General features: G+C 38.0%; 1 protein-coding gene, 1 long non-coding RNA gene and 1 pseudogene across 2 annotated transcripts in view; 2 read left to right on the top strand and 1 right to left on the bottom strand.

The window, feature by feature from the left end:
• LOC140525900 (HLA class II histocompatibility antigen, DR beta 5 chain-like) overlaps nucleotides 1-27,820 on the top strand; it is a 72,059-nt gene that overhangs the window by 34,103 nt on the left and 10,136 nt on the right. The gene's annotated exons all lie outside the window — the stretch shown is intronic.
• Nucleotides 62-27,766, top strand: LOC140523611 (uncharacterized). Its single transcript, XR_011973427.1, has 4 exons — nucleotides 62-211; nucleotides 15,754-15,831; nucleotides 24,100-24,160; nucleotides 27,734-27,766. It is a non-coding gene; the product is annotated as an uncharacterized lncRNA (long non-coding RNA).
• Nucleotides 1,794-11,016, bottom strand: LOC140530391 (H-2 class II histocompatibility antigen, A-U alpha chain-like; annotated as a pseudogene).

Below are 27,820 nucleotides of genomic sequence, written 5' to 3'. Positions count from 1 at the left end.
AGGTGATAGGTTTTTTAGGTCTGATCCCCTCTGTGACCCAAATTCTTGCTTCCAACTTCCTCTCTGAGAGAATTCTAGATGCCATATCAGTCCATCAATGGACAGCTGATGGTCTTCTCCCAAGGTCTCTGCACTGTTGCTGGTTGCAGAGAAGCTGTGAAAACATGGATATTGCTACAGCCTGCTGCGGTAATACTCACCCAAGGAAAAGGTCAGGCTAGATACCAGTTCTCATCTCCTAGTTCTCAATAAATTACTTTGGCAACTCTTTAAGATTTAAGTACTCCTCATCTCTAAGCCATAGTGATCTCATGCAACCCTAACAAGAAAAACTCAGAAGCCTATATATATGTAACCGCATCAAACAATGAAGTTACTCACTTTTACAAGAATTTATTTATTTATTTAATCTGTCAGGCACTGTGCTTGGTCTGAAGATACAAAGATAACAAAAACAAAAGCCTCAAAACAGTCTCAGTCCTAAAAAATCTTACTCATTGGGGATGGGGAGGGCCAGGGATGGGGAAAACCACATACATAGGGGACAAAATATAAAGGATATACAAAGTAATTTCTAAGAGGAAGTGCACTAGCAACTGGTGATATCAGGATAGGGCTTTGTAGGAGAGGACATGAGCTGAGTTATGAAGGAAGCTAGGATTCTATGAGAAAAAGGTGAGGGGGAAGGCACTCTAGGCACAGGGAACAGTCTATGCAAAGACATGGAGACTAGATATGAAAGGTTAATCAGAGATTAAACGTCTTGTATAAAGAACAGCAAAAAGACATCTTTGGCTGCAAAGTAAAGCACATAGTGCCAATTGTGAAGGGCTTTTAAATCCAGAGGAGCTTGTGTTTTATTCTAGGGGTGGCAATTACTAGAGTTTCATGAAGAGTTCAAGGATATGGTCATACTTGTGATTTAGGAGAATTTCACAACTGTGTGGAAGATGGATTAAAGGGGAAGAAGTAATTCAATTGCAGTCATCCAGGTTAGAGATGACAAAAGCCTAAGCCAGTGTATAAGCCATGAGAGTAGGGAGAAGGGGACTGAAACAACATATGTTGTGGAGATAGAGTCTTCAAGACTTGGCAACTGATTGAATGTGAGGAATGAAGGATGCAAAAGAGCAGAGGATGATTGGGATTATGAATCAGGGTGACTGGAATGATGCTAGTGCCCTTAACAAAAATAGAGAAGTTAGGGAAAGGAGGAGTGGTGGGGAAAAGTCAACGTAGTCTGCTTTTGGACATATTGAGTACGAAATGATTAGGAGATATACAGTAGGAATGTCCAATATGCAGTTGGTGATATGGGAAACTACAGCTCAGCAAGAGATTAGGGATGGATATTTGTATCTGAACATCATCTGTATAGAGGTGATAGTTGAACCCAGGGAAGTTGGCATGATGAGTAAGTTTACTCACCTGAGCAGAATATCAGAATTGGAAGAAGGGGGTCCCTAGACATGAATCACCCTAGAGAGTCTACAGGGAAATTAGAGACCAGACCACTTCGTCTGCCTTATAAAAGGATGAGATTAAGGGGAAGTCAGCAAAGGAAGGTTTAGGTGGAATCAATCAGAAGTCCAGGCAGTTGAATTGAGGGATGAAGAGACAGAGGAGCGGCTCAAAAAAGGTGACAGAAGGCAGCATCTTCAGCCAGACCAAGGTCAAGGACAGGGAGCTGGGATCTTCTTGTGTTATTCCTCATTCAGAAAGTTATCTGCAGCAAGAGATGATTTATAGAGCAACCTCTGTTCCTGTGGGAATTCCTCCATCACCTCCACCACCACTCCTAATGTGATTCCTTATTCGCCCCATCATCATAGGATTAATTTTTCTTTTACTCTTGCCTCCAGTTCTCCCTAGTTCCTCACTCCCTTTCTCTCAGGTGATTCACAGAAGCCCTTGATGTGGGATCCTAGTGCTGGAAAGCATGCCTCTGAGTGTGAGGACGGTGCCCACAATGATGCCCACCAGGCCCACTGCCAGATCAAAGGCACAAACCACATCAAAGGCACAGACCACAGTTTTGTTGTCTCTGGTACTGGGGATGGAATTTGGGGTTCTGAGGAGAAAAAGTAAACACAGCGCAAGAGAAATGTTATTTTTGAGATGTAGAGAATACAGGAATTCAAATTCTTGGAGGATGGTATTATTGGGATACTTTATTCATATAGGACATTTTATTCATATAGGAAAGACTATTTGTGGGAGGAAAACTACAGACAGGACTAGTGGATCCTTGAAGGGAAGCAGGGAAAAAGGGAGAGACAAGCAAAAGAGGAGTTACAGTAATATATCTACAGAAATAATTTGATCATTAGCATTCACAATGACCCTGTGTAGATCAGGAGATAACACTGTCTCTGTTTTCCAAAGGAGGAGACTTAGGCACAGATAAATTAAATGTCTTGCCAAAGATCATATAGTTGGTTGGTGGAAGGGACAAGATTAGAATTCAGCTTTTTAGATTTCTAGTCCAGAGTTATTTCCACTTTACCAGGTCAAAAGTTTCATACCCTAGTGCTTGAGGAGTGGCTGCTCCAAGCCCCAGTGCTCCACTTTGCAGTCATAAAAGTCCTCTATGTTGGGGAGAAAAGTGAGGTAGTAGAACTTGTGGAATTTGTAGTCAGGCTGAGAGTAGAAGTCTGTTTCAGACACACCAGTGGTGATCACCTGGCCATTACGAAGCCACTTGATGTTGACCACTGGAGGGAAGATGTTGTCCACCAAGCAGATGAGTACGTTTAGCTGGCCCAACTCCACAGGACTCTCCAAGAACACATTCACTTCAGGGGTACTGAGAACAGAAAGTGGAAGTGCTCATCTAAGGGCTTTCATACCTCACTCAACCCTTTAAATAAGACTGATTCTGAAAACTCTTTCTCCAGGGTTTCATTTTGTAATGCCTTGACTGCTTCCCCATCCCCTCTGCTAATGCTGCTCTGTATGGGGAAAAGGCCTGTGAAGACAATCGGTATGAATGCTGGGACAGGAAGCCTACTGTGGAGGTTGGGAATGTGTCAGGATGACCCACAGGGCTGGGGTGACATGATGAATGAAACATGCATAGAGGAGGTCTGGGATGGCCTGATGACTTCTGGGGCTAACCATGGTGGCAAAGTGGTCTGAAGTCAGTGAGGAACCATAGGAAGGGTAGCTAGGGAAACAGAGTAAGGATAGTGATCAGTAGCACTGATGGCCCTGCTTTTGTTGGAGCGCTGGATCAGGATTTCCACTTGTACTTGCATGTCGCTTTTTCACACAGCCCTTCCTGAGGGTCAGAGCTGTTAAAACGGCTAAATTCTGATAGCTGCCACACACTTTCTTCTGCAGGTCTACATAAAACAGCCCATCCTCATCAAATTCCTGTGTGTACTGTCCTGAGGACTCATAGGACTGGTATACACCTGTGCTGTAGATCCCCACATGGTCAGCTGAAAGATGGATATACAGGGGAGAAAATTAAAAAAAAAAAACTGGATTAAACTTGTAATCTAATACACCAAGGATCCAAATTCTGGGATGAGGACATCAGGAGAGGTGTTTACAACAGCACCTGAACTAGACAGATGTAGATGATAAGAAACCTGTCACCTGCTGACATGCATAAGTCCTGTCCCAATGACTTGGGGCAGTTGTTAAGAGCGCTGGGCCTAGAATCAGGAAGACCTGATTTCAAATCCAGTCTCAGAGAGATAGATAGATAGATAAATAGACAAATAGACAGACACAGATAGACAGTCAGACAGGCAGGCATACAGAGAGAGAGAGAGAGGGAGAGAGAGAGAGAGAAGTAGAAAGATAGATAAATAGATAGATAAAGGGCACAGGGCGAGTTGAACATGAACGGGTAACATCTATAAAATAAAATAAAGGGATTGGAGAGAAAAATATTGGGAAAAGAAAGGGAGAGACAGAATGGGGCACATTATCTCACATCAAGGATGCAAGAAAAACGTTTTACAAAGAAGGGGAAGTTGAGTGGGGTGAGAAGGAATAAGTGAACCTTATTCTCAATGGATTTGGCTTAAGGCAGGAATAACATATACACTCAATGGGGTATCTTATCCTATAGGAAAGTAGGAGGGAAGAGAGTAAGAGGGTGAAGATGATAGAAGAGAGGACAGATTAGAGAGGGGTAGTCAGAAGCAAACACTTTAGAAAAGAGACAGAGTCAAAGGAAAAAAACAAAATAATGGGGGGCAGGATAGGATGGAGGGAAAAAAAATCTTTTACAACATGACTATTATGGAGGTGTTTTGCATAACTCCATATGTATAGCCTATGTTGAATTGATTATTTTCTCAATGGGGTTTAGTCAGGAAGGAAGAAGGGAGAGAATTAGGAACTCATTGAGTTACAAACAGATGTTAAGAAAATATTTTTGCATGCAACTGGGAAATAAAATATACAGATAATGATGTATAGAAATCTATCTTGCCCCTCAAGAAAGTAAAGGGAAGGGGATAAGAGGAGGAGGTGATAAAAGGAAGGTTAGAGTGTGAAAAGGGGTCATCAGAATGCATGCCATCCCAGGATGTGGTGGAGGAAAAAGATGGGTATAAAAATTGGAACTCAAAATCTTGTGGAAATGAATGTTGAAAACTAAAAATAAATAAATTTAATCTTAAAAAAGAGAATTGTTCATATCCTTTAACCACCTCTTTACCAGAGAAAGACTTTTGGGTGTACATATTTCTCATAATCTTCTATATAGCTTGTATATCATACATTTATCAGAGATATTTGAGAATATTCCCTAGTCAGTGGTTTCCCTTCCTTTTTAAATTTTTTTCTTTTCATAAAATTATTGATTTTTCTTGTAGGGCAAGATAGATTTCTATACCGTGTTACCTGTGCTTCTTATTTCCCAGTTGCAAGTTAAAACAGTTTTTAACACTCATTTTCAAAACTTTCAGTTCCAACTTCTCTCCCTTCCTCCCTCTCCACCCATTCCTACTGAGAAGGCAAGCAGTTCAATAGAAGTTATACCTGTAAAGTTGGGCAAAAGACTTTCATAAAAGTCATGTTGTGAAACACTAACTATATTTCCCTCCATCCTATCCTGCCTCTCATTTATTCTATTCTCTCTTTTGGTCTTGTCCCTCCCCAAAAGTGTTTACTTCTGGTTACTCTCTCTTCCCATTTGCTCTACCTCCTACCATCCCCCCACAACCTCCTTATCCCCTGCACCCTTATTTTCCTGTAGTGTAACATAGATTTTCATACCAAATTGAGTGTGCATGTTATTCCTTCCTTAAGCCAAATGTGATGATAGTAAGATTCACTTTTTCCCTCTCACCTATCCCCTTTTCTCCTCCATTGAGAAAGCTTTCTCTTACCTCTTGTAGGAGAAATAATTTGACCCATCCCATTTCTCCCTTTCTGCTCCCAATATATTCCTCTCTCACCCCCTAATTTTAATTCTTAGACAACTTCCCTCCCTATTCAACTCACCCTCTGCCCTCTGTCTATATGTATATAATCTCTCAAACCACCTAAGTGTTGAGAAGTCTCAAGAGTGACAAATATTATCTTTTCATGTAGGAAAGTAAACAGTTCAACTTTGGTAAGTTCCTTATGATTTCTCTTTCCTGTTTACCTTTTCATACTTCTCTTGATTCTTGTGCTTGAAAGTCAAATTTTCTATTCAACTCTGGTCTTTTCATCAAGAATGATTGAAAGTTCTCTATAACATTGAATGACCATTTTTTCTCCCTGAAGCATTATACTCAGTTTTGCTGGGTAGATGATTCTTGGTTTTAATCCTAACTCCTTTGATTTCTTGAATATCGTATTCCAGGCCCTCCAATACCTTAATGTGGAAGCTGCTAGATCTTGTGTTAACCTGATTGTACTTCCACATTATTCAAATTGTTTCATTCTTCCTGCTTGCAATATTTTCCTCTTGATTTGGGAACCCTGCAATTTGACTACAATATCCTAAGAGTTAGTCTTTTTGAATCTCTTTCAGGTGGCGATTGGTGGATTCTTTCAATATTTATTTCATCCTCTGTTTCTAGAATATCAGGGCAATGTTCTGTGATAATTTCTTGAATGATAATGTCTAGAATCTTGTTTTTTTGATCATGGATTTCAGGTAGTCCCATAATTTCTAAATTTTCTCTCCTGGATCAATTTTCTAGGTCACTTGCTTTTCCAATGAGATATTTTACATTTTCTCTTATTTATTCATTTCTTTGGTTTTGTTTCAGAATTTCTTGATTTTTCATAAAGTCATTGGCTTCCATCTGCTCCATTCCAATCTTTATGGAATTATTTTCTTCAGTGAGCTTTTGGACCTCCTTTTCCATCTGGCCAGTTCTGCTTCTTAGCACATTCTTCTCCTCATTGGCTCTTTGGAACTCTTTTGCCATTTAGGTTAGTCTATTTTTTAAAGTGTTCTTTCCTTCAGGATAATTTGAGGTGTCCTACAGAAAGCAGTTGACTCGTTTTTCATGATTTTCTTTCATCACTCTCATTTCTCTTCCAAGTTTTTGCTCTACTTCTCTTATTTGATTTTCAAAAAGTTTTCCAGCCCTTCCTGAAACCAATTCATATGTCTCTTGGGTGTTTTGGATGGAGGAACTTTGACTTTGTTTTTCATGCTTTGATCTTTCTTGTCATCAAAGAGTCTATAGTCTGATTCTTTTTCTGGTTTTTGCTCATTTCCCCAGCCACTGACTTGACTTTTGAGCTCTTTGTTTAGGTAGTTCTCTGCTTCCAGTGGGGGTGGAGGAGAGTGTACTATCAGCCACTTGATTCCCTCACATTCTTGGACCTAGAGCTCCAGAACTAGTCGTTGTCTCTGCCCCTGCTGCTGCTGTGGCTGCCACCACTTCCTCTGATCCTTATCTATCTTCTGCCCTGGGCCTGGGGCTGGACCACTCTAGTCTCCCACGCTGGTCCCTCAGACTTTTTCCACTGACCTTCCAATTTATCTTCGGCATTTTGGGGGTCCTGAAATCTGGAAACTGCCACAGGTGATAGAGATTCAGTCTCCCCAAGGCCTCCTCAGGTTCCCTCTGTGCACTCACTACTCACTCTGGACTGTATTCTGCTCCCAGCACAGCAAGATAGACACTTTCCAGTTCCCTTTCAGGCAGGCTGTCTTGGGCTGAAGATTTGCTTCACTTCATCATTCTGTGGGTTCTGCAGCTCCAGAATTTGTTTAAAGACATTTTTACAGATGTTTGACTGGGCTTGGGGGCAGTACTCTAGAAAATACCTATTGTTATTCCTCTGTCTTGTCCCTGCCTCCAGGGCTTTCCTTTCTTGTCCTAGGTATATCAGTTTTGTTTGTTTAAAAAGCTTTTTGTGTAATCAAAATGATTTGTTTTAGCTATTGTAACTTTTTCTCTTCCTTATTAGGCTGATAATTCATGTACCTACAGAAGCCAAATGTTATTTAAAATGTATGAGGCTTATGCATGGGGTTGATGGGGAGAGAAGGACAATGAAGGAATAAGAAATGGAGGGAGTGAAGAAGGAAAAGAGAAAAATACAGAGAGACAGAAATCTTCCTTGACTTTGGCCCATAGACAGTGAGATAGGGTGAAGGATGGAAGGACAACTCTGAATTAGAAATGGAATTTTTGATGGTGGCAGTGGTAGCACACAGGTAGTTTGTTTTTTAGAAGCTCAATGTTCATAAATTTAGACCCAACATAAAATAAAATCAGGACAACCTGAAAGGTCAATAGCATGGATCTGTTGCCCCAGTCTGAGAGAACACAGTGCAGCATGGGCCATGACAGCACAGACAGGGCTGATGCAGGCCCCAGGGGACCAAATCACCAGCAGCTGTGGCAGTGTCCAGACTTCTCAACCGAGAAATGCCAAAGACACCTTAGAAGGTCAGTAGAAAAAGTCTCCCAGACCTGGGTGAGAGAGGGGGTGTCCAACCGCAGCCCCAGGGCAGTAACTACAGTGGCTGCAGCAGCAGCAGCACAGCCTGCTTTCAAAATTCTTGACTCACAGACATGGAGGGATAAGGTAGTTTATCACAGGGGCTTCCAACGATCTCTTTCCTGGCACAGCATTCTTTTGTTTTCTCCCTACCTGGATCTGGGTTGTAGTCTTAGAGGCAGTTGTATGGCAAGAAGGAGAACTGGCATGGCAGAGTTTGTGGCTGTGGTAGAGAGGGAATTCTCCTCCTCACAGTTCCAGGGCAGAAAAGTGCTTGTGATCACTCACAGACCAGAACACAGACTAGAAGAGGAGTGGACACCTCTCTTTTGATACCACTTTGGAAGAACTGAGGATTTCCAGCTCGCTAATAAGTGTATCTGAAGGCAGCTGCACAAACCCTCTGAAGCTTGCAATGGTGCACCCTATGTGCTGGGAGCAGAATATGCATTAATCAAGAGTTTAAAATCATATATTGGCTGAGAAAATGATGAAACAGCAGAAAAAACCTCAGATTATCCAATCTTACTTTGGTGACATGGGAGATAGACACATATAGTGAGAGAGCTCCTGCATCCAAGGACTCCAAGGGAAATATGGCTTAGTGGCAGCTCATGTAAGAACTCAAAAAGGATTTTGAAAATCAAATCAGAGTGGGGCAGAGCCAATATGGCAGAGTAAAACAGGGAAAGGCTTGAGCTCTCTCCTCCAAACCCCTCAAAATACCTATAAAAAAGTCCCTAAACAAATTCTAAAGTGGCAAAAGCCAAAAAATGACCAAGTGAAACAGATTTCCACTCCAAGACAATATGAAAGGGTCTATTGCACCAGGCTCAGAGCAAAGTAAGCCCAGCATGAACTACACTGGCACTGAAGAGACTGGAGCAGACCTCAGAGAGCTGAATCATTGGAAACCGTGGTGGTTTCCAAATTTCTCAACCCACAAAAGCCAAATGGAGCTTCAAAAGACAATGGGAAAGCTCTCTAACCTGGGTGAGAGAGGAAAGTCATCCACCCCCAGCTCTAGCCCCATCCCCAGGTCCAAAGCAGGAGCAGTTACTGCTGTATTGGTGGCTGCTTCTCAAGACCTTGGCCTATGCATAATGGAGTAATTGAATGGCTGATATGACTAGCAGTACTGAGTGGCTATTCTGGGGCAATAAAGAGGACTGGTGTGGCAGATTTGCTGGTGGCATTGAAGAGAGAATCCTACTCACAGATCTAGGGCAGAAAAGAGTTTTTATGGCTGCTCAGAGACTATAGCACATGCCAGAGTAAGAGCATACACCTAACCTTAGATCATATCACTTGGAGGAACTGAGAAATTACAAGTTTCTGTAGACATTTCTGAAAACAGCTGCACAAAACCCTGAAACTTGGGGTAGTACACTTCCACTTAACAAAGAGCTCAAATGTCAAATAATTGGCTGGAAAAATAACCAAAAAGGGGAAAAATAGTATTACAGAAGGTCACTTTCTTGGTTAAGGGGTATTTTCTCATATTCTCAACAAGGAAGATCAAGGCATATAACCTGAAGAAGACAATAAGATCAAGGCTCCTATATTCAAAGCCTCCAAGAAAAATATGAATTGGTCTCAGGTCATGGAAGAGCTCAAAAAGGATTTTGAAAGTCAGTTAAGAGAAGTAGAGGAAAAATTGGGAAGAGAAACAAGAGTGATTCAAGAAAATCATGAAAATTGAGTCAAGAGCTTAGTAAAGGAGACCCTCTCTAAAAGAAAAATGCTGATGATAATAAAGTAAGAGAGGTACAGGAAGGACTGGGAGGAAAATGGGAGTGATGTAAGAAAGTCATGAAGGGCAATTCAGCAGCTTGTTAAGGAAGACCCAAAGGACTGTTGAGAAAATGGCACCTTGGGAAATGTACAATCTCAGGTGACAAAGGAGGTCCAGGGGGCCAATGAAGAACAGAATGCTTGAGGAATCAGAGTTGGCCAAATGGGAAAGGAGGTCCAAAAGCTCAGTGAAGAGAAGAGTTCCTTAAAATGTGGAATGGAGGAAATGGAACCTGATGACTCTGTGAGAAATTAAGAAATTATAAAACAAAACAATAAGAATGAAAAAATGGAAGATGATGTGAAATATCTCATTGGAAGAATGGCTGACCTGGAAAATATATCCAGGAGAGATCATTTAAAAATTATTGGACTGCCTGAAATCCATGATAAAAGGAAGATATCACCTTTCAAGACCTTATCAAAGGAAGCTGACCTGATATTCTGGAATTCAGCTTGTTGTCAAATTGTTTCCAATCTACCACTGCAGTTTGACACTTGAATTCCCAAGAAGTGGTCAGATACATGCACAAAATTTCATTTTCTTTTTCTGTACACCACACCAGAATAGTTTTCTATTACTCTGCAATTGTACCACATTAGCTGTGTAATCATATAATTAAGATACTGTGACTGTAGCAGACAGTTTGAAAACCACATCATTGAATATCGGTATTACAAGCCACTTTGCATTCATCATGGATCACCCCAAATGTTCTATATAAATAAACTTTGTATCACCTCTTATTCCAGGCTTTCTCCTTATTTAAACTCATCTTGTACTTCTGCTAACATTTCCTTTTTTATCAGAAGGATTTTCAACTGATTTGCAATGCTGTTGAGTTATTATGGTTGTGGATATTTTTGGTGGAAATGTTATTTTAAAATTCTATCAATTATAGGTGGGAGGGCAGAATGGAAGCACCTACCTGCTTGAGCTCTCCTCCCAAAGCCCTTAAAATACCTGTAAAAAATTACTGTAAATAAATTCTGGAGCAACAGAAGCCACAAAATGACAGAGTAGAACAAATTTCTAACCCAAAACAACCTGGAAGGCCCACAGGATGGGTCTATGGCACTAGGCTCAGAGTGGAGCACACCTCAGCATGGTCTGCTGGAAGACAAGAGTGGAGATGGCTTCAGGGTGCTGAATCACAGGGAACTGCTGGGGATTTCCAAATTTTTCAACCCACAAAAGCCAAAGACAGCTTCAAAGGTCACTGAGAAAGGTCTCTCACCTGAGTGAACGGGGATAAGTCTGGCCCCAGTCCCAGCCAAGGATGGTGGCAGCCACTGCTGTATCATCAGCCTGTTCTCGAACTTTAGCCTACAGACCCTGGGGGAATTGAGCAGCTGATCTAGGTCTCAGTCTTCAGTAGTGCTTCTGGAGTTAGGAGGAGCACTAGTGTGGAGAGCTGGTGGAAGCTGTGAAGAGGGAATCTTATTTGCAGATTAAGGTCAGAAAAAATTGCTTGTGGTTGCTCACAGACCAGAGGGCAGGCCAGGAGAGGAGTAAAAACCTCTCCATTGCCTATGCCACTTTGGAGGAACTAAGAACTTACAGGTTTCCAGAGACATCTTGGAGAAGAGCTGCACAAATCTCTGAAACCTGGGGTAATATAGCCTCCACTTGACAAAGGATTCAAAAGTCAAGTAATTGGCTGGGAAAATGCTTAAAAAGGGGAAAAAATAAAACTGTCAAAGGTTGCTTTCTTGATGAAACGGTATTTTCTTCCATTCTTTTGGATGAGGGAGAGCAAAGCATAGAACCAGAGGAAGATGAAATCATACAATTGGAGCAACATAGAAACGTTAAGCCTCCTCCATCCAAAGCCTACCCAAAATATGAAATGGTCTTATGCCATGGAAGAGATCAAAAAGGATTTGAAAGTCAACTAAGAGAGAATGAGGAAAAATTAGCAAGGGAAAAAAGAGTGATGCAAGAAAATCATGAAACGCAAGTGAATAGCTTGCTGAAGGAGAGCCAAAAAAATGTTGAAGAAAATAAAATCTTTAAAAATAGACCAACCCAAAGGGCAAAAGAGGTTCAAAAAGCCAATGAGGAGAACAATACATTGAAAAGCAGGATTAGTCAAATTGAAAAGGAGATCTAAAAGCTCATTGAAGAAAATAGTTCTTTAAAAATTAGAACTGAGCAGATGGAAGCTAAGGACTTTATGAGAAATCAAGAAATTACAAAACAAAACCAAAAGAATGAAAAAATGCAATCAATGTGAAATATCTCATTGGAAAAACAATTAACTAAAAAATAGATCCAGGAGAGATAATTGTAAAGTTATTGCTCTACCTGAGAACCACAATGAAAAAAAGAAGCTAGACATCATCTTTCAAGATATTATCAAGGAAAGCTTCCCTGAAATTCTAGAACTGGAGGGTAAAATAGAAATCAAAAGAATTCACCAAGCACCTACTGAAAGAGACCTCAATAAGAAAACTTCTAGGCATATTGTAGCCAAATTGTGGAGAACTAGGGTCAAGGAGAAAATATCACAAGCAGCCAGAATGAAACAATTCAAGTATTGTGGAAATACAATCAGGATAACACAGGATTATCAGCTTCTAACTTAAGGGACTGAAGTTTTTGGAACATGGTATTCCAGAGATCAAAGGAACTAGGATTAAAACCAAGAATCACCTACCCAAAGAAACAGACTATAATACTTCGGGGGGAAAATGGAACCTCAGTGAAAGAGAGGACTTACAAGCATTCTTGTTGAAAATACCAGAGCTGAATAGAAAATTTGACTTTCAAACACAAGAACCAAGAGATGCATGAAAAGGTAAACAGGAAACACAAGACATAAGGTCCTTGTTAAAGTTGAAGTGTTTACATTCCCACAAGGAAATATGATATTTGTCCTCATGAGACCTTTCTCAGTATTAGTGTGGTTAGAGGGAATACATGTATGTGTATATTATATTTGTGTAGGTATATATATATATATGTGAATGTGTGTGTATATATACACACTCAGGGGGCAAAGAGTGAGCTGAATATGAAGGGAGAAGACCTAAAAAATTTAAATTTACTGTTGAGTTTAAAGTTTAGGAGTAAGAGAAAGGGAGGAGTGGAATGTAGCTAGTCATCTTACATAAAACAGACAGGAAAGAGCTTCTCACAATGGAAGGGAAGATGGGGAAGATGAAATGGAATAACTGAGCCTTACTATCATGGAATTTGGCTTAAGGAGGTAATAACACACACTCATTTGCATCAGAAAATATATTGTATCCTGCAGGAAGGCAGAGGGGTAGGGGATAGCAGAGGGAAGATAATAGAATGGATAGCAAATTGGGGAAAGGGATAATCAGAAGCTAACACTATTGTGGGAGGACAGGTGAAGGGAGAGATTGGAATACATGGAGGACAGAATAGGACAAGGAGAAATGTGTTTAGTCTTTCACAAACTAACTATTATAGAAGTATCTTGCATGGCTACGCATTTGATCTATATTGAGTTGCTTGCTTCCTCAATGAGGGTGTGTGGGGAGGCATGAAGAGAGAGAATATGGAACTCAAAGCCTTAATAATAAATGTTAAAAAATTGTTTTTGCATGCAAATGGGAAATAAAATGTACAGGGAGTGGGGTATAGAAATCAATTTTGTCCTACAGGAAAAATAGAGGGGAGGGGGATGGTAGAAAGTAGGGGAGTAATAGAAGAGAATACAGACTGGGGGAAGGAGTGGATGGCATACATGCTGTCCCGGGGTTGGGTTGGGGAGAGATGTGGAGAAATTTTTGAATTCAAATTCTTGTAGAAGTGAATGTTGAAAACTGAAAATAAAGAAATTCTATATATATGTATATATATATATATATATATATATACATATATATAGAATTTCTTTATATATACATATATATATGTATATACATATTTTAAAAATTATGTCAGCTTCAATGGATCTTTGGTACACTGAAAGTGTACCAAAAAAAGAATGTTTATATAATGAGTAAAATTAGTTACTGAGAAATCTCAAAGTAGTCATCCAGATTCATCACTTGAGATAAGGAAATTATTAAAAAAGTATTTAATTGATGACAGTTCTGAAATACTGGCACAAACTTTGTTTGAGATACCTCCCTCATGATGGGTTTAAAAAAGAGAGAATATAATAGAGAAGATTTTAAATTTAGTTTTGTTTTATTTGGAGATAATATCCACAACCACAATGTGAAATGCACAGAAAAGCTCTTGTAAATGTCAGCTTAAAAACATCTCTTCTATTTCAACATTTTCAAACCAAACATGAATTCTGTGTTGATAAACCTGTTCACTTTTAAGTAGAAGTTTTGAAAACATGTACTATTGATTCATTTATTTTTGGACTAAACAAAAAAGTAGAAAACATTTGAAGCTGTAAAAGTACTGTGAATTGTCAAATTACCAAAAAAGAAGTCTCTCATATATTAGAGAAAAATTGACTTTGCCATGTGATGAAGAAATTGTCTGGTATAAATGTGGAGATGGTTCCATTTAGAAGTTAGGAATGATACCCATTTTTAACAACAGAGTGTCCTTTTGGATACAAAATATTTCCAATGATGTTGAACAAGTTAGTGTAGAAAGAGTTCAAAAAATGACATTTATCTTTATTAGGACATTATGTTATAATCTATCTTAACCCTCCTTTTTTATTTTGAGTTCCAAGTTTCTTCCTCCATCCAGTCATTCCCCCTTCATTGAGAAGGGAAGTAAAACATCAGTTTTACATGTGAAGTCACACTAAATATATTTCCATATTAGCCATGTCATAAAAAGCAAGGGAAGAAAAATAAAGTGAAAAGAAGTATGTTTCAAAATGTACTCTGAGTGTATCACTTCTCTACATGAGTTCTTTGGAGTTGTTTTGGATCATTGTATGAATTACAGCAACTAAGTCCTTCAGAGTTGATAAGTATCTCTTTATAATATCTGTTATTGTGCACAGTGTTCTCCTGGTTCTACTCGTTTCACTTTACATCAGTTCATGTAAGTCTTGCTATATTTTTTATGAAACAACCCCCCTCATTTCTTATAGTAGTATTCCATCATAATCAATATGCCACAAATAATCATCATTCCTCTCTGTTGCTTGTCTATTCACAAACTCCTCTCTTATCCAGAGATCTGAAAGTTACAATTTTCCATGTTCTCCTAATTTGCTTATGATATTACACTTTATATTTAAACAATGAACACATTTTGCTCCTATCTTAGTATACAATTTTAGACATTCCTCTATGCCAGGTTTCTGTTCAATTGCTTTTGAATTTTCCCATCATTTTTTATCAAATAGGGAGTTCTTGCCTCAGAATATTGAATCTTTGGATTTATCAAATGTTATATTACTGCGATCATTTTCTACTGCATGTATTGTATGCCTAAGCTGTTCCACTGATCCACCATTCTATTTCTTAACCAGAAGCAGATTATTTGAATGATTACCTCTTTGTAATACAATCTGAAATCTGATTATGCTGGGCCACCTTCCTTCAAATTCTTTTTATTCACTCCATTGATCTTCTTGATTGTTTTCCTCTTCTATTTGAATTTTGTTATCATTCTTTTGAAGTCTAATTCTTTGGTGGTTTGATTGATACTGAATAAGTAGATTAATTTGGTCAGAGTTGTTATTTTTATTACATTGACTTTGCCAACCCATAAGCAATTAATATTTCTCTAGTTGTTTAAATGTGTCTTTATTTGTGTGAAAACTTTTATAATCATGTTCATACAGTTTCTGGATTTTCTCACAAGGTAGACTTCCAAATATTTTATATGGCCTGAAGTTAATTTAAATGACATTTCTGTTCTGTTGTTTCCTGCTGCATTGTGTTGGTAATATATAGAAATGTTGATGATCTGTGTGGATTACTTTATATCCTGAAATTTCCCAAAGTTGTTAAAGTTTCAATGCCTATTTTACTTGATTCTCTTCACTTCTGTGGGGTATAGCATTATGTCATATGCAAAAACTGATAGCTCTGTTTCTTCTTTACCTCTTCTAAGTCCTTTATTTTTTTCTTCTCTTATAGCTATATCTAGCAATTCTAGTACAATATTGAATAATAGTGATGATAATGGACATCCTTGCTTCATCCATGACCTTATTGGTAAGGCTTTTACCTTATTCCTATTAATTTTAATATTTGCACTTGGTTTCAGATAGGTAGTATTTGTTATTTTATGAAAAGCTTAATTTATTCCTATACATATAAACACAGCAAGTGTTCATTGCAATATTCCTAGTCTTCCTTTTTATAGAAATGAGTGTTGTATTTTGTCAAAAGTTTTTTTTTGCATCTACTGATAAGATAATATTATTTTGCCATTTTTGTTTTTGAAATGCTCAATCATGGTTATGCTTTTTTAAAAATTTCAAACCTATCCTGTATTACTGATATAAGTCCCACCTGGTCATACTGCATGATCATTTTCGTATTTTACTTTAATCCCCTTACTACTATTTTGTTTAAAAATGTACATTAATATTCATTACAGAAATTGAGCTATCATTTTCTTTTTCTGTTTCTGATCTCTTGCTAAAGTAATATATATCAAACTAAAGGTATGAAGACCATATTTGTGTCATAGAAGGAATTTGGCAGGATTCCTTTTTCTATTTTTTTAAACAATTTATACAGTATTGGAATTAACTATTCTTTAAAGGTTCTTTAGCTAGTCCTGGGAAGTATTATTTTTTTGGAATCTCATTTATGGCTTTTTCTAATTCTTTTTTAAAGATAGGGTTATTTAAGCATTCCATTTCTTCTTCTGTTATTTTGGGCAATTTATTGTTTTAAAATATTCATCATTTGAGAAGATGGCGGAGTGAAAGCAACGACTCACCTAAGCTCCTGGAAAAACTCCTTTGGATATCTCTGGGGGGAGAGTCTGACCAGACTTTGGAGGTGTAGAATCCAGTGGGAGACGGACTTTGACAGATTCAGAGCCCAGGCTGGACTGGAAGGTCCACGGGAGGGATCTGTTCTGCGGGGGTAAGACCCCGGCGCACAGCGCAGCGCGGTCGGCGTGGCAGGGCGGAGGCGACCCGAGGGGCCCAAGAGTGGCGGGCGAGACCAGTGGAGCAGGAGATAAGCCAGGCCGAGCCAACGATATCAGCGCAACAGCCTTTGAAATCTTCAGCCTAAAGACGGGACTTCAGTGGGTCACTACTTGAACATCCAGGAGCTGGGATGCCAGAGTGATCAGTGGGTGCTCTCCCCTCCCCCTCGATGACCGTGAGGGAACCATAAAATTCTTCCCCAGATTAATCCTGGATCAGTGGGAACAGCAGAAGGGGGCGGGTGGTCTCATAACACCAGAGGCTGGAAAAGTGGCAAAGGGGGATTCTTCCCACCGTGGTGGAGGCTATCTGGGGGGACAGACGACCCAGGGCAGAGAAAATTCGCACTGAGACCCAAGCAAGCCTCATCCCGGGAGACGAGCCCCAGGAGGGGCGGGAACACGCATTAGCCTCTAGGCGTGCCCCAGCCCTCCAGGGGAAAGGGAAGACAATAGGGAAGCTGGGATCACCATCCCCCCGGACCTTGCCTTTGCCTCAGGCCAGCTGAGGAGATATCCTGAGACCAGACCACACCTCCCACACACCTATCAAGCTAACCCCAGGGTTGATCTGGGAAACAACAACAACAACAACAACAACAACAACAAAAAAGCCTGCTTTTAGCCTAGACAAACATCAACTCAACTTAAAAGATCTGTATCTTCTGACTGAAAGAACCAAAAGCTACAACACTCAGCCAACATCATGAATCGGAAAAAGCAGACGAAAAGTGAAAAAACCATAGAATCTTTCTATGGGGATAAGGACCAAAACACAAACACCAAAGAGGTCAGAGCTGAGACTGTACTTCCATCTGAAACCTCAGATGGGACTATGAATTTCTCGCAAGCACAACTAGATTACCTGGAAAGTCTGAAGAAGGATATAAAAGAAAAACTGGCCAATGATTTTAAAACTATAAAAAAAGAATTCACTGATGAGAACATCAATCTGAAAAAGAAAATTGAAGAAATGGAAAAGGAAGTTCAAAAATTAACTGGAGAGAATAATTCCCTAAAAGGAAGAGTTAATCAAACGGAAAAGGAAACTCAAAACCTAATAGGGAAAATTGATCAGATGAAAAAGGAAACCCAAAACCTAACTGGGAAAATTGGTCGAATGGAAAAAGAAGTACAAAAATTAAATGGAGAAAATAGCTCCTTAAAGGGAAAAATTGGCCAGATGGAAAAGGAGATGCGAAAGCTAACTGAAGAAAACAATACGATCAAGATTAGAATTGGGCAAGTAGAAACTAATGACTCAATGAGGCAACAAGAATCAGTCAAACAAAATCTAAAGAATGAAAAGATAGAAGAAAATCTAAAATATTTAATTGGAAAAACAACTGACCTGGAAAATAGATCCAGGAGAGAAAATCTAAGAATTATTGGCCTGCCAGAAACCCATGATGAAGAAAAGAGTCTGGACAATATCTTCCAGGAAATCATCAAGGAAAACTGCCCAGAAGTACTAGACTCAGAGGGCAAAATAGTCATCGAAAGAATCCACCGTTCCCCACCGGAAAGGGATCCCAAACTCAAAACCCCAAGAAATATAGTTGCCAAATTCCAGAGCTATCAAGTGAAGGAGAAAATACTACAAGCAGCCAGAAAGAAACAATTTAAATATCAAGGTCACACAGTCAGGATCACACAGGACCTTGCAGCTTCTACATTAAAAGATCGAAAGAATTGGAACCCAATATTCCGTAAGGCAAAGGAGTTGGGACTCCAACCAAGGATCAACTACCCAGCAAAGTTCAGCATACCATTTCAGGCAAGGAGAAAGTCATTCAACGAAATAAGGGATTTCCAGAGCTTCCTGACCAAAACACCAGAACTCAGTAGACAATTTGATCTTCAAATGCAGGTCTCCAGAGAATCATAAAAAGGTAAACAGAGGGGAAAAAACAAAAACAAAAACTTGCAACTCAATTAGGGCAATCTGTTTACCTCCCTATAAGGGAAGATGATACCTGTTAATCTTGAGAACTGTGCAGCTATTATGATAAAAGGGATATATGTAGAGGGAACGGGCATAAAGTAAATGATGTCATGTCAAAAATATGATTTAAGTATGAGAAGGGAATGTAATAGGAGGTGTGGAAAGGGGGAAGCAGAAAATGGCAAATTATATCACAGGAAGAAGTACAAAACTATAGTAGAGGGAAGGAGGGGAGGGAGATGAGCATTGTTTGAGAGGTACTCTCATCTGATTTGTTCAAAGGAGGGAACAATAATCTTAAGCAGATAATCCTAACTAGCTCTATAGGTAGTAGGAGGGGAAGGGGGAAGAAAGGGGAGGGTGGCTAAAAGGGAGGAAAGAAGCAATAAGAGTAAAGGGGACTAAAAGGGAGGGGGGCTAAAAGAAGGAGGGGAAGGTTGCAGGAGGAGGGGGAGAAAAGTGAATACTATTGAGGAGGGGAAGGGAGACGGGAGAGTTAAAAGCACAAATGGTGGGAAAGAGGGTGGAGGGAAATATACAGATTGTAATCATAACTGTGAATGTGAATGGGATGAACTCTCCCATAAAACGGAGACGGATAGCAGAATGGATGAAAAGCCATAATCCAACAATATGCTGCTTACAAGAAACACATTTGAAACGGGGGGATACACATAGGATAAAGGTCAAAGGATGGAGCAGAATATATTGTGCCTCAGCTCATGTAAGAAAGGCAGGAGTAGCGATCCTAATCTCAGACAAAGCAAAAGCAGAAATAGATCTAATCAAAAGGGAAAAGGATGGAAACTATATCCTACTAAAAGGCACCATAGACAATGAAGCAATATCATTACTAAACATGTATGCTCCAAGTGGTATAGCATCCAGATTCTTAGAGGAGAGGTTGGGGGAGTTGAAGGAAGAAATTGATAGCAAAACTATACTAGTGGGGGACCTCAACCTCCCCCTCTCTGAACTAGATAAATCCAACCTCAAAATAAACAAGAAAGAGGTTAAGGAGGTAAATAAATCTCTGGATAAGGTAGATATGATAGATCTTTGGAGAAAATTAAATGGGAATAGAAAGGAATATACCTTTTTCTCAGCGGTACATGGAACATTTACAAAAATTGACCATGTACTAGGACATAAAAATCTCACAATCCAGTGCAGAAAGGTAGAGATAATCAATGCATCCTTTTCAGATCATAATGCATTAAAAATTACATGTAATAAAAGGCCATGGAAAGAGAAACCAAAAATCAATTGGAAACTAAATAATCTAATTCTAAAGAAGGATTGGGTTAAAGAAGAAATCATAGAAACAGTCAACAACTTCATTCAAGAGAATGACAATAGTGAGACAACATACCAAAACTTATGGGACACTGCAAAAGCAGTTATTAGGGGAAGTTTTATATCTCTGAATGCTTACATAAATAAAATAGAGAAAGAGGAGATCAATGACTTAGGCTTGCAGTTGAAAAAGCTAGAAAAAGAACACATTGAAAATCCCCAAGTAAATACCAAATTAGAAATACTGAAAACCAAAGGAGAGATTAATAAAATTGAAATAAAGAAAACTATTGAATTAATAAATAAAACCAATAGTTGGTTTTATGAAAAAACTAATAAAATTGATAAACCTTTGGTTAATCTGATCAAAAAAAAGAAAGAAGAAAACCAAATTACTAACATTAAAAATGAAAGGGGTGAACTCACCTCCAATGAGGAGGAAATTAAAACAATAATTAGAAACTACTTTGCCCAACTTTATGCCCACAAATTCGACAATCTAAATGAGATGGATGAATATTTTAAAAAATACAAATTGCCCAGATTAACAGAAGAGGAAGTTGAATACTTAAACAACCCCATCTCAGAAAAAGAAATTGAACAAGCCATCAATGAACTCCCTAGGAAAAAATCTCCAGGGCCAGATGGATTCACAAGTGAATTCTATCAAACATTTAAAGAACAGTTAATTCCAATACTACATACACTATTCTTGAAAATTGGGGAAGAAGGAGTCCTCCCAAATTCTTTCTATGATACAAATATGGTTTTGATACCCAAACCAGGAAGAGACAAAACAGAGAAAGAAAATTATAGACCAATTTCCCTAATGAATATAGATGCAAAAATTTTAAATAAGATTTTAGCAAAACGAATACAGCATCTTATCATGAGATTAATACATTATGATCAGGTAGGATTCATACCAGGACTACAGGGCTGGGTCAATATTAGGAAAACTATTAGCATTATCGATCACATCAACAACAAAGCTAACAAAAACCACATGATTATCTCAATAGATGCAGAAAAAGCTTTTGACAAAATACAACATCCATTCCTACTAAAAGCATTGGAGAACGTAGGAATAAAGGGAACTTTCCACAAAATAATAAGCAGTATCTATCTAAAACCTTCAGCAAGCATTATATGCAATGGGGATAAGCTAGATGCATTCCCAATAAGATCAGGGGTGAAACAAGGTTGTCCATTATCACCACTATTATTCAATATGGTACTAGAAATGTTAGCTGTAGCAATTAGACAAGATAAAGATATTCAAGGAATTAGAATAGCCAAAGAAGAAACTAAGTTATCACTCTTTGCAGATGATATGATGATTTACCTAGAGAATCCCAGAGATTCAAGTAAAAAATTACTTGAATTAATAAACAACTTTGGCAAAGTTGCAGGGTACAAAATAAACCCACACAAATCTTCTGCATTCCTATATATTAGCAACAAAGTTCAACAGCAAGAGATAGAAAGAGAAATCCCATTTAAAGTTAGGGTAGACAGTATAAAATACTTAGGAGTCTACCTGCCAAAACAAACCCAGGGATTATATGAACACAATTACAAGACACTTTTTGCACAAATAAAGTCAGATTTAAGTAAGTGGAAAAACATTAGTTGCTCATGGGTAGGCCGTGCTAATATAATAAAAATGACAATTCTACCCAAATTAATATACTTATTTAGTGCCATACCAATTAAACTATCAGACAATTACTTTCTAGAGCTGGATAAAATAATATCAAAATTCATTTGGAAAAACAAAAGGTCCAGAATATCAAAGGGACTAATGAAAAGAAATGCCTGGGAAGGTGGCCTAGCGCTACCAGACCTTAAACTGTACTATAAAGCAGCAATTATCAAAACCACTTGGTATTGGCTAAGAAACAGAGAGGTAGACAAGTGGAATAGACTTGGCACTCAAGATGCAGTAGGCAAGGAATATAGCAACCTTCTGTTTGATAAATCCAAGGACCCCAGCTTCTGGGATAAGAACTCATTGTTTGATAAAAATTGCTGGGAAAACTGGATAACAGTGTGGCGGAAATTAGGCATAGACCCATACCTGACACCGTACACAAGAATAAAGTCCAAATGGGTACATGATTTAGGTATAAAGATTGATACCATGAATAAACTGGAGAAGCAAGGAATAGTGTATTTATCAGATCTATGGAGAAGGGAAGAATTCTTTACTAAAGGAGAGATAGAATGCATTATGAAATGCAAAATGGATAACTTTGATTACATTAAACTGAGAAGTTTTTGCACAACCAAACCCAATGCAACCAAAATCCGGAGGGATGTAGTAAATTGGGAAAAAATTTTTACAGCTAAGCTCGGGGATAAAGGCCTCATTTCTAGAATATATAGAGAACTGACCCAAATGTATAATCATACAAGTCATTCCCCAATTGATAAATGGTCAAAGGATATGAACAGGCAATTTTCAGAGGAAGAAATTAAAGCTATCTATAATCATATGAAAAAATGCTCTAAATCACTATTGGTTAGAGAGATGCAAATCAAAACAACTCTGAGGTACCACATCACACCTATAAGATTGGCAAACATGACAGAACAAGAAAATGATAAATGCTGGAGAGGATGTGGGAGAGTTGGAACACTAATTCATTGTTGGTGGAGCTGTGAGCGCATCCAACCATTCTGGAGAGCAATTTGGAACTATTCCCAAAGGGCTACAAAAATGTGCATACCCTTTGACCCAGCAATATCGCTACTAGGACTATATCCCCAAGAGATCATAAAAATGGGAAAGGGTCCCACATGTACAAAAATATTTATAGCAGCACTCTATGTAGTTGCCAAAAACTGGAAGTCAGGGGGATGTCCATCAATTGGGGAATGGCTGAATAAATTATGGTATATGAATGTAATGGAGTACTATTGTGCCATAAGAAATGATGAACAAGAAGACTTCAGAGAGGCCTGGAAGGACTTATATGACCTGATGCTGAGTGAAAGGAGCAGAACCAGGAGAACTTTATGCACAGCAACAACCACAGTGTGTGAGAGTTTTTTCTGGTAGACTTAGATTTTTGTAATAACACAAGAACTTCTGAAAAAAAAAAAAAATCCCAATGGTGGACCTCAAGGCAAAATGCCTTCCACACTCAGAGAGAGAAATATGGAAGTCACTCACATAATGTAGCAGATCATGTTTGTGTATGTGTATCTGTTTGTGTATCATGTTCTGATTTGTTATACGGATTCTTTCATTTATCTTAGTCTGACTACATAGCATGACTATAGTGAAAATATACTCAATAGGAAAGTATATGTAGAATCTATACAGAATTGTATGCAGTCGTGGGGAGGGAGGGAGGTAGTGGGGGGTGGGTGGGGAGGGATAAAATCGCAATTGTATGGCAGTGATTGTTAAACATTAAAAAAATAAAAAAATAAAAAATAAAAAAAAATATTCATCATTTGCCTTGTTTTGTTTTATTGAAATATAATTGAGCAAAATAACTTTTAATAGTTGGGTTAATTTCATCTTCATTGATAGTGACTTTAATATTGGTTAATTGACTTTCTAACTTTTTAAAAATCAATTTAGCTATTCTTTCATAAAACCAGATTCTAGTTTTATTAATTGGTTCAATTTCTTTTTCTTTCAATTCTGTTAAACTCTCCTTTGGTTTTCTGGATTTTTATCTTAGTGTAAAACTGGGGATGTCACATATGTTTTGTTTTTAAGTTGCATGCCCATTTTATTGTTCTGCTTTTTACCTTTTTTTTTTTTTTTTTTACTAACATAAGGATTTGGAGACAGGAAATTTCCCCTAAATATTGCTTTGGTTAAATCCCATAAAATATGGTATGTTCTCTCATTGTTGTTATCTTTATTGACAATTTTGGTTATTTCTACAATTTGTTTTTTGACTCATTCATTCTTTAGGATTAGTTTAATTTCCAGTTATTTTTTTGACTATACTTCCAAGGTTCAGCAATACAAGGCATGTTAATGAATGCATTTTTGTTGTATTAAGGTGACAAAAGGGTACAATCAATATTTTTGCTTTTCTGCCTTTGTCAGGTTTTAGTGGCCTAACACATGGTCATCTTTTGTTAAGGTATCATATATAGTTGAGAAAAAGGTATGTTACTTTTTATTCCTATTTAATTATCTCTAGAATTCTATTATATGCAAATCTAGTATATGTGTGCAATCTATTACATATGTATATATATTCTAAAATTGTATTCATTACTTTAACTTCTTTTGTATATATTTTATGCTTAACATTACATAAATGTTAACTATTCTCATTGATATATCCTAAGTCAATTATATTTCATTTTTTACAGAATACCTAACATAAGTTGACTGTAGTAGGTAAAGTTTACTAAATTTTCACAAAGCATTTGAAAGAAAATTTCCATATTCTTGTGAAAAAGCTAGACAGATATTAGTTGAAGATACAAATAAATTCACTCAGATATGTTTGATTGACTAGCCTTGAAAAACAGAGAACATTATTCACAATAAGAGCAATGCAGTACAATAAGAACAATGCAGTACAAAGGATTCATGATGAAAAATTTTATACACCTCCAGAAAAAGACCTGATAGTATCTCAATAACAGACCAAAGCATAACATTCTTCTTTTCCTTCCTTCCTTCCTTCCTTCCTTCCTTCCTTCCTTCCTTCCTTCCTTCCTTCCTTCCTTCCTTCCTTCCTTCCTTCCTTCCTTGCTTGTATTCTTCCACTAATTGACTAATGTGGAAATTTGTTTTAAATTATTGCACATGCATAACCTGTATGAGATTGCTTACCAACTCAGGGTAGGAGTGTACCGCCAATGTGATATTCACAGCACCAACGGTGGCCATGAATATCCTGGTGCAGTTCTGAATCAAGAAATACAACAGATTCTCCACATGGAAGACAGAATCAAAACGTTTATTCAGACACAAGAAACCAAATTCATCATAGTAACAAAAATCTATACACAATAACACTGCAGAGAACAACACCATCCTCAACTCTTCCCCCTGCTAGGTTTCCCACAAACCAGCTCCCTTAAACAAATCACAAACAGACACTCTTTAAAAAATTACAATCATTTTCACTCATGCTACCCAGCAGCCTACTTGTCTTCACCGTCCTGGCTCTGACTGCTCTCTCACTAATTTCCTCTCAGCTCTGCTCTAGTTCTACCCCTTCCTATTCCACCCTTCCCAATCCACCAATTCAACAAACTTCTCCCACCACAGGGTCCATGTGACTTACACTCATGTGACTCTAGCTTCCATGTGACCCAGGCAGGTTACATGAGCCTATTAAGGAATGGGAAAGATCTCCCCATTTAAATTACCATTCTGGGGTGGGAGAGGAGAGATAGATTTTGAACTCAAAACTTTAAAAAAGAATGTTAAAATGTTTTTACATGTAACTCGCAAGAAATAAAATTTTAATTTAAAAAAATTAAAAATAGTCATTAATGTTTCAATATCAGCTTAGAAGGAAGCTTCCAGTAGAGTTCCCAAGAGATTGGCAATTGGTCCTTCACTATTCAAAATTTATATCAATGACTTAGTTGAAGATGTAGATATACTCATCAAATTTCCATATGACAAAAAGTTGAACAAGAGAGCCAACAAAGGGCAGGTAGATTCAGGATCCAAAAAAGTTCCTGAGCATTGGACTGAATCTTTTAAAATTGGATTTTTATAGGGATAAAATATAAAATCATATGTTTGGGTTCAAAATCTCAATATCACAAGCAGAGGATGGGGTATAGCTTGATTAACAGGTGTCTGCAGAAATTTGGAAGCTTTTAGTAGGCTACAAGTTCAGTGTGAGTCATTAATGTGAAGTTAATGCACTCTTGGGCTATATTGAGAGAAATATAGTTTTCAGAAATAAGGAAATGATAGTCACACTGTACTCTGCCCTTGCCAGACCAAATGTGGACAATTGTATTCAATTCTGGATACCACAATTTTCAAAGGACATCTCTAAGCTACAGAGAGTTCAAAAGAAGGCAACCAGGATGAGGAAAGACCTTGAGTCCATATTAGATGAAGACTGGTTGAATAAATTAAAGATGAATAAAAGCCTAGATAATAAGAGACTCTGGAGTGGCAGGATAGCTCTGGAGGGCTCACCATATTAATACTGAACTTGGTGAAGATGGTATATCAGCATGGCCCTGCTAACACTATAGGTCAGAACTCCCAACCTGAAAAGTTCTGCCAAGTTCAACCTCTCTAGTAGCTGGGATTATAGGCCTACACCAGAAAATCTACTTAAAACCTCTTATTTCCCAGCCAAAATGGTCTTCTAGTAATGGCTACCAATCATGACATGTCTTGTCTCTGGATGATCAGAATTGTGAGTGATTCAAGGCAAAATAGTGAGATAAATGGTGGGTATAAGTAGGTTGGGATTTATTGACAAATAAACGCAAAATACAGTGTAAAAGACATCATTAAGGAAATGCATATCCAGAAATCAAATAGTGAAAATAAGGACATGTTGAATTTGGGGTTTGGATGACTCCAGTCCTGCCCTTGACAATGATTAGCAATATAGACATGGCTGAGCCATGTAACTTTTGGGCCTCATTTTCTGCATATTGTAAAGGGGGATAATAATGTCTATTGTAGCTACCTTGTAGGGTGGTTGTGATGATAAAATCAATTAGTCAATCAACAAATCAATATGTATTTATTAAGTATATACTGTGTGCCAGGTGCTAGTCACTGGAGACACAAATATGAAGGATAAAACAATTCCTACCCATAGGGAGTTTACATGAGATAACACATGGAAAGCACTTGACTAAGTTTAAAATGTTACTTTAAATGTCAGCTATGGTCATTCATACTACAGATGAACAGCCAGGCTCCTGACTGCTTGTCATAAAATATTAAAAAGGGAAGGTCTCTGGCATATTGGGTCAAACTTCAATATGGAATTTATGGAGAAATATAGACATAAATCACACACCATGAAGTCATGAATGAGTATCAGTGTGCACCAGTGGAGTGGTACTAGCATTATTAAGAGCACAGCTCTATCAAATTACCCAAGTATATGTATCTTATTCCTGTAGCAAACTATAAGAATTACACAAACAAAGATGATATCATCTTACCTAACATTTTGCATCTTGACCGACTTTCATAGGCTTAGCTCTTCTCAGGAACACAATGATCTAAGACAATCCCAAAAGCCACATGAGGGAGAATGTTATATCCACATTCAGAGAAAGAACTATGAAGTTTGAATGTAGATAGAAGTGTGTTATTTTCTCTTTTTTTTTCTTTCTCATGTTTTCCCCCTTTGGTTCTGATTCTTCTTTCACAGCTTGACTAATGTGTAAGTGTGTTTGATGTGACTGTACATGTATGACCTCTATTGTATTTTTTGTCGTTTAGGCAGGAGTCAGGGGAGGGAGAGAGAAAAAAATTTGGAACTCAGAATCTTATAGAGATGAATGTTGTAAACTGTCTTTGCATGTAATTATACAAATAAAATATGATTAAGTAGAAAAAATAAAAGAAAATTTTGCATCTCTCCCAGTGCCTGTCTAAATGTTCTCCCTATCATAGCAGGCATTTAGCAAATGTTGTTTTGAAATAAACTTGTGCTCAAATGAATTAAGGCATATTTCTACTGTTCTCTGTCCTTGTTGGACCGCATATGGAATACTGTGCTCAGTTCTGAAGCCTCATCCAAGGAAGTGCATCAACAAGCTGGCACGTGTCCAGAAGAGGACGACAAAAGCAGTGAATAGATCGGAGGTCA

The sequence above is a fragment of the Notamacropus eugenii genome, chromosome 2 (genome assembly GCF_028372415.1).
Source record: "Notamacropus eugenii isolate mMacEug1 chromosome 2, mMacEug1.pri_v2, whole genome shotgun sequence".
NCBI classification, from domain to species: domain Eukaryota; kingdom Metazoa; phylum Chordata; class Mammalia; order Diprotodontia; family Macropodidae; genus Notamacropus; species Notamacropus eugenii.
Note: the sequence above shows the minus strand (reverse complement) of the source record. Positions and strands in the feature narration are given on the sequence as shown.